Source organism: Anneissia japonica, unplaced genomic scaffold (genome assembly GCF_011630105.1).
Source record: "Anneissia japonica isolate Jap-2015-1 unplaced genomic scaffold, ASM1163010v1 scaffold287861_len940595_cov192, whole genome shotgun sequence".
In the NCBI taxonomy this organism is placed as follows: Eukaryota; Metazoa; Echinodermata; class Crinoidea; order Comatulida; family Comatulidae; genus Anneissia; species Anneissia japonica.
The window spans coordinates 746,828-754,241 of NW_022733264.1; positions in this window are offsets into that span (position 1 = coordinate 746,828).

The following is a 7,414-nucleotide window of genomic DNA, read 5'->3' on the forward strand; positions in this document are numbered from 1 at the left end:
CTAATCTCTTGCATGAGTCTCCTGTCTGTGATTTACATTGTAAGAAGTTTACGAGAAACCTGTACATAATGCAGTAACATAACATCTTCGGAAAGCAGTTACAAAGAAAATAAACAGCCGAATGGGCGAAACTGCAAAATTCATATAATTCTTTAGACGTGCAGAAATAAAGAACGAGCGATGGCGATGACAGAGGTGGGCGGTGATGATCAGGGTTCAATGATGATGGAGGATCTTTAATCGTTGACCAGTCTTGCAGGCTTTTCAATTCGTAAAATAGTTAAAATTTTGGCGCAGCAGCATATAAAGCAATGTTATCGAGCCCAACGAACGCATGAAATTTTTATCCATCGTCATGATATCTTGTCAACCGTCAATTAACATCTTTTTACTTGGCAACTGCTAATCTCATGCTCAAAGATTCTAATATGACATGCATATAATATGTTTAGGTCTACAGTTAATTCCCACCCCACAGAATTAAATAAAATTAGATTAATATTTAGTAACAAATGCTTATTACCTAAGGTGAATGTAGTATAAATAATTAAATTAAATCATTTTCAGGGTCAATTAAAGAATATTAATCAGAACAAAATTTTTACAAATTCACAAGAAAATTTACCAATCAAATAGTTTCTACAATTGCCTTGAATTTGCAATAAATGTCTCTTTATCCCTGTCATTGTTTAGACAACTACAGCTACTATTGTCATCATATCAGATAACTTTTTATTTCCAATTGAAACTGTCTGTCCATAGGCAGACAATACAATGTCTAAGAATTCAATCAGAAAATAGCAAGAGACAATTAGAATAATATAATAAATAGCCAATCATGAAATACAGGTAGGAAAGTTTAGAAATGAGTCTAAAGTACAAAATTACCAATATTCCTCCCCCACCAAATATGTTAGTCCTGTTCACACAAGACTCTTTTAAACTTAGAATAAATACCAATATATCCAAAAATTATATCCAGGGAAATTTTCCAAATAATAATAATAAAGTATTAATAGTTGGATTTACGGTATATAGCGCTTTATAGAATCTCAAAGTGCTTGAAGCATTGACTAGCACGTATAATAACTTTCTTTTCCCCTAAGGGTTTTTGTGTGTCTGCGCTACCAGGTAAACTGGTGCCAAGTTACTCTCATCTGTCTACAACATGGGCTGCCAGTATAGACCAGTACACCTGGGTATCCCCTACTCATCTGGAAAGATGTACAGGGTTCTTAAAGTGCACGAGCCAACTGTGTACACTGGGCCTATGATTTATAGTGCATATCCGAGAAAACGTGTTCCACCTCTAGAACCATAGACGAGCATGCCGTTCGAACCAGCGCCAATACTATAGCTGTAGGTTGCGGCGCCCTGAATTAACCGCTCGGCCATTCGGCTTTGAGATTTGAACCCAGGACCTTGGAACTATAATTCATGAACTTTCACCACAAACTACAGTTTAACCAAAATGTGACTATATTATTCTACACTTCACATCCAAAATTAACATACTTTCCATTATCTCTTGTAAAGCGATTTTCTAGCAATCTAGTATTTAAATGTGTAAAATATCCCTTTAGTATTAAGCAGTATACAAATCTCTTTAATAAATATAAATAAAACTGATTTACAAGAAATTAAATTACTTCAGACCAGATGAGATGCTTCAAAGATGTAATTGAATTTCGAAGAATCAATCTTTTAGGTCATGTTATTGAAATTGTAGCCGCGACTTAACAATGCACTTAATCAGTATAACTCGGGGTTACTACTCAGAGCTTTTGCACAAGTAATCGCATGGTTTTCATGAGCCTTATAGTTAATTAGGTTTTAGTGTAGATCTCTCTCCGGTACAAGATGTTTATGCTTACCGAGCTAAGCAGGAATAATCATGAATTCGACAAGGCTGACACTCACTCCATTTTTCAATTTTTGTGATATTAATAACATGATTGCAAGAAGACACTGGATTAATTCTCAATTATTTTTCCAAAGCCTCTACAGTTATTGACTACATGTCAACATTCAGGAATTATTTTATGATAATGAAATGCTAGTTAATTTCTTTTATACTTTACAAAATGAGATTAAATTAACTCTTCTCAAGTGATGCTTGACTAGAGAGTTTTCTTTCAGATTACCTATTAATCGGCATACTATTAATTTTTATTGTTCATATCGTATTATACAAAGTGGTAATAATCACCTTTAGAAACCTTAAAATGCTGAGTAACATGTAAATATTGTTGCATTTTTTATAGTTTAAATATTATTACACAATATTATTTTTCTACTTTTAGGACAAAATGATTTTTTTTTAGGCTCTTGTCCTTAGTTCATCTATAAAACTAATACTGTGAATAGCAGATGTGAAATTTTTAAGAATATTATTTTTTACCTCCTCAATAAACACAGAGGTCAACAATTGACAGGAGTCCATATCATATTTCCTTAGGAATATCAATTCCCCAATATGAACTTGGAAATCTAATTTTAGCATTTTGGAAAAAAATACTATAAAAGCTGTCTTGTTTTAACAGCAGATTGAGTTAGAAAATTGGGAAAAATAAAATTGCTGATATGAGAATTGATAACCTAATTTTAGTTGACCTGTTAGTTTCAAAAATAATAAACAACTTTCTCATCCTAGAATGATAAATTTATTGATGGAAGTAAAATTTTTTGATGTGATAACAAGACATTTAGTAATGGTGAGTATGTATGTTAGTAAATAAATTAAATATGTTGAAATCCGTGTGTCAAGCATGGTGACAAAAATCTGTTACAATGAAAAAAAAAATGAAAATTACAGTTATTTTTTTTTTTATTATTCTCATGGAATTTTACATTAGGTGAAACTTTAGTGCAATTTTTATGAAATATTAATATTGTATTCATAGAATATTGTAGTTTTCTCTGAATTGCCCTTAGAGGATACCTATATAAGAGTAATACTTTAAAGGACAAAGGGTCATTCATGCTGTTTATTATTTTCAAGTGAATATAAAACACTCTTTTTCTGAGATCTACCTCCCCAGATTATCCAATCAATAAAATGATGATAGCTGTCGCTTTAAGATTATCAATTTTTTTCTTCATAAAAGCATACATAACCTGACTATTCCATTCACCAGCTGTGTATGTGTTGAATTCTCATAAAAATGATTAAAAAATGGATTAATCCTAAACCTTAACATCAGTCAGTAGTGAATAATGAAAAAAACAAACAAAAAAAACCAAAACAAATACTACTTATTAAACATTAAGCCTGCTTATGAATAATATTCTGAAAACACAGTAAACAACATCAAATTTTCAACAAAATACAATTCCTGTGTTTACTACTACAATGTCAAAGCCTGTAATCATCCAACAAAGTGCGCTATATGCCACTTTTAATGCGACGATTCATTTATGATACGCTTTACATTAAATACTTGAACATAGTCTGAATGGTCTGAATAAACAATGGCTCTGACAGTAAAGCTACTTTGAGTCAGAATGTACGTGTGAAAACTGTGGTCTACATTACAGCCTGTCTATAATACACCATTTTTTAAAAGTTTTAAAAAGTTTGTATTTTACTTGAAATTTATGACCCCCCCAAGATTAAAAAAACGTTAAGACTTATTGTCTTATAATACTTACGGTACTAAATGCATACACTAATTTAAAAAAAAAAACTATTTCTATGTATGCCTGGAAACTATTTGGCTATCATGGGCTCTAGAATATTAATATTAAATAAGACGTGCAAATCATTGCATTTATTATTTTAATTCACAGCCTAGAGCTACTTTTAAAAGCTTTACTTGGGTCTAAATCGCTACCATAAAACATTTGCTTCTAATAGAGTACTACAGTGTTACGTCACGATACCATGTGATACTACTCCGTTGCTATCGTTGCAAAAAGCGTTCAACAGGACGCCATTTTCTTCACTGACACACCATTGATCCCAATTTCTAATGTAATTATTAAGATGTTTTATCTTACTTATTCTTTTAAATTTTAATTGATTAAATGTGTGTTTGATAACTAATATAATGCGAGCTTTTGTGTTTATAGTACATTTTGATGATAAAATATTAGATTTTAAAATGCCTATTCCAGAAAGCCTATGAAGTCATTCAGGTGTCAGGAACGGTAACCAACGTCTGTTGACAACAGAGAGCGCAACCTGGCGTCGTGACGACACGACTGTGGTACTCTATACGAGAATTAAAACACCGAAAAAACATCTTTATTACTGTATGACTTGCATTATGAAATTGAAAAACATAAAAAAAGTGTGAAGCAAAGAAAGCATAATATTATCGATCATGTTTAACTTTTTTGTGAAGATCTTTTGTGAAAACGTATTGCTCTAGCTCTATTGTTGTTTTCCATTTGTTTTATTTGGCATTGAATTGTCAATAACTCAGCAAATTTGGAACATTCAAGAACTTGGATGTCATTTAAATACTTGATAAGCTGCTCTAAATATTCATAATAATTACCCGTAGGTTTGAAGCATATAAATTATGAATAGTACAGAGATGTAATATTTATCCACATGCAGGAAGAAGCATAATGGCATCATACTGCACATTTTTCATATTAATATGTATATATTATTACAATTTGATTCTACGGTGCTGTTCAGCCATATGGTAACCTCTGTAGCTCTGATGGGAAAAAGCGAGTTAATTGACTTTAAGGCTGTCATTCCGTTTCAGTGACCGTGGCATTTAGGAAAGGGACTTGCTTGGATAAGCACACTAGTAATTCAGTGGTTCTGTCTCCTCTGAATGAACGAAGTGACTGGAGCTCTTCATAACAAGCAATATTTATAGAGGTTTCCAGATGAAATGACGATGATGGTTGTGGTGATGATCATCATCCTCATGATGATGATGAAGATGGTGATGGTTGTGGTGATTAATCAACCTCAAAATAATGATGACGATGAGAATGATGATGGTGGTTATGGTGATGGTCTTCATCCACATGATAATGGTGGTTGCATGATGATCCTCATCTTCATGATGATGTTGTAAGCAATAATGACGGTGATGGCGATGATGATAATCATAATCATGATGATGATATGATAATTCTGATGATGATGATAATCATGACGACAACGTTGATGATAATCATGACGATGATGTTAATGATGACAATGATGACAATGTTGATGATCATGGATATAGTTGTTGTTACTATTGTTAATTTTACTATCAATACCTTATATAGATTACAACTGTAACATTTCCTATGTTATTTCACTTTATCTTATTTCACACGCCACAATATTGTACATATCTGAAAAACCTCATGAGAAAAATAAATTTGGTTACAAGGCTACTTTGGCTATCAAGATTTTTCCCTTAATATTAAAACTATAGGAACGAACCGTGTCATTCTTTCATAATACTGCAAGAACCCTTGGATAATAATTGGCTATTTTAGACATTTATTTAAAGTATTTATTTCAAGAGCAAAATGTCATGCCAGTGATCAGCATTACTGAATGCAACGGCCTTCAATGGCAGAGGTTGAGATCTCTGAACATGCAATTTAGAGAACTTGCATGTAATGTGGTCATTCCCTTCATTCACTTAATCAATCAGCTAATTAACTTATGAGGTAAACCTCGTTCCGTTGGATACTGGGCAGGAAAAAAGCAATAGAATAGACAATCCATACATATTCTTGATTCTCAAACAAATTTATTTTTAATAGATATAGCAGTAAAGCAAAATGAAGATATAACCACAATGTAAGCATTGCTACTATCGCAAGATAAGATAAAATAAATGTGTTGCAACAATTTTAGCCACCTCCTTTCTAAAAAAAAAATTTCATGAGAAAAAGCACATAAAAAATAATGTAGCGAAATATTTAAATTCTCAAAAGCAACACCCTATCACCATAAGAACACAAAGCGATGGCGGATCGTTTTAAGTGTAATCACTATAAGTGTCTAAATCATATCGAGGGCTCCAGTTGGAAGAAATGCTAAATATGTAAAATTATGCATAAAGTATAACCTTCATATCACTTTCTTTCCCACCCCTTTTTAGACACCTCAACTTAGCCTTAATTGACACTAAAATTCAAGGTTTTCACAATATTATCAGTACATGTAAAGTATACAATACATATATTTATCTGTTTGTGTGTCAACAGAGAACAGGAATGTATATTGGGACAGTAAAAGATAATTTTATGGTCTACTCTATACACCAACTCTTTGTACACCAACCATGTATGAAACTATTACCTTAAATACATTCTCCAAAATAGTTTAGTGGTATCACATATCAAAGTACAGTAATAAATTAATCTATGGAGGGAGAAGGGGGGAAAGGTGACTTCAGTGTTAACTTTTATGATAGACCTTAATCAAATCTGTGGTTCTACCTTCTACATACAAATTCTTCCCTTGGATTTTAATTCAGAATTTATTAAATTTCCATTTCATATACATATATTGCAGTGTCTCTAATTTGCGGAGAAAGATGTTTACCCCCCTCCCCCATCACCTAACTGAGCAATTCCTCTCATCAAACAACCCCCATATGGTTGTAAGACCTTAGTAGCTACACTGATGTTCCATTATCAAACCAAACTAATGAATTCAACATCATACAGATTGAAATCTGATTGTTTAAAGCCCTTTCTAGATTATCCAATTTTATTTGACAAAAACATAAGGCCATCACATCATGACCATATATGGGCACATCATGACTATAAATATGGGCATATCATGACTATATATTGGTACATCATGACTATTCTAGGCATATCATGACCATATATGGGCATATCATGACTATATATGGACACATCATGACTATATGGGTATATCATGATTATATATGGGCATTCAACAGTTTTTTGTCAAAGTAAATTTAATAACCTGTATATGATTTTGTTTTTTCGTTTTTGTGGTTTTGTGAGGATTTGTCGATTATAGCTCCCATGGTTCTCATAAACTATTACAGCCAAGAATTAATGTAAAGAACCACACACTACTGCAAGTACATCAATACCAAATACTATTAGAAAACATACTGTCAGATGAAATAATCTAGGAATCAATTTTAAATTTAAAAAAAATTCATTTTCACAATATTTTATATTACAATAATTAAATTAATTAAATACATTATTTATTTAAAATAATAGAATAAAAAAATAGATCCCTACAGAAACACATGTTACGAGGAATAAAATGTAATATTATTTTCTATATTTTACATATGATGTTATGATAAAATATGTTAAAACTCAACCATCAGTCTTGTATAATACATACTTAATAATATTACTTATCATATTATTTAAGTACTGTATACATAATAAAATGATTCATTATACGTTATCAACATTTTAATATCTCATAAGTGGATTGTTGTTG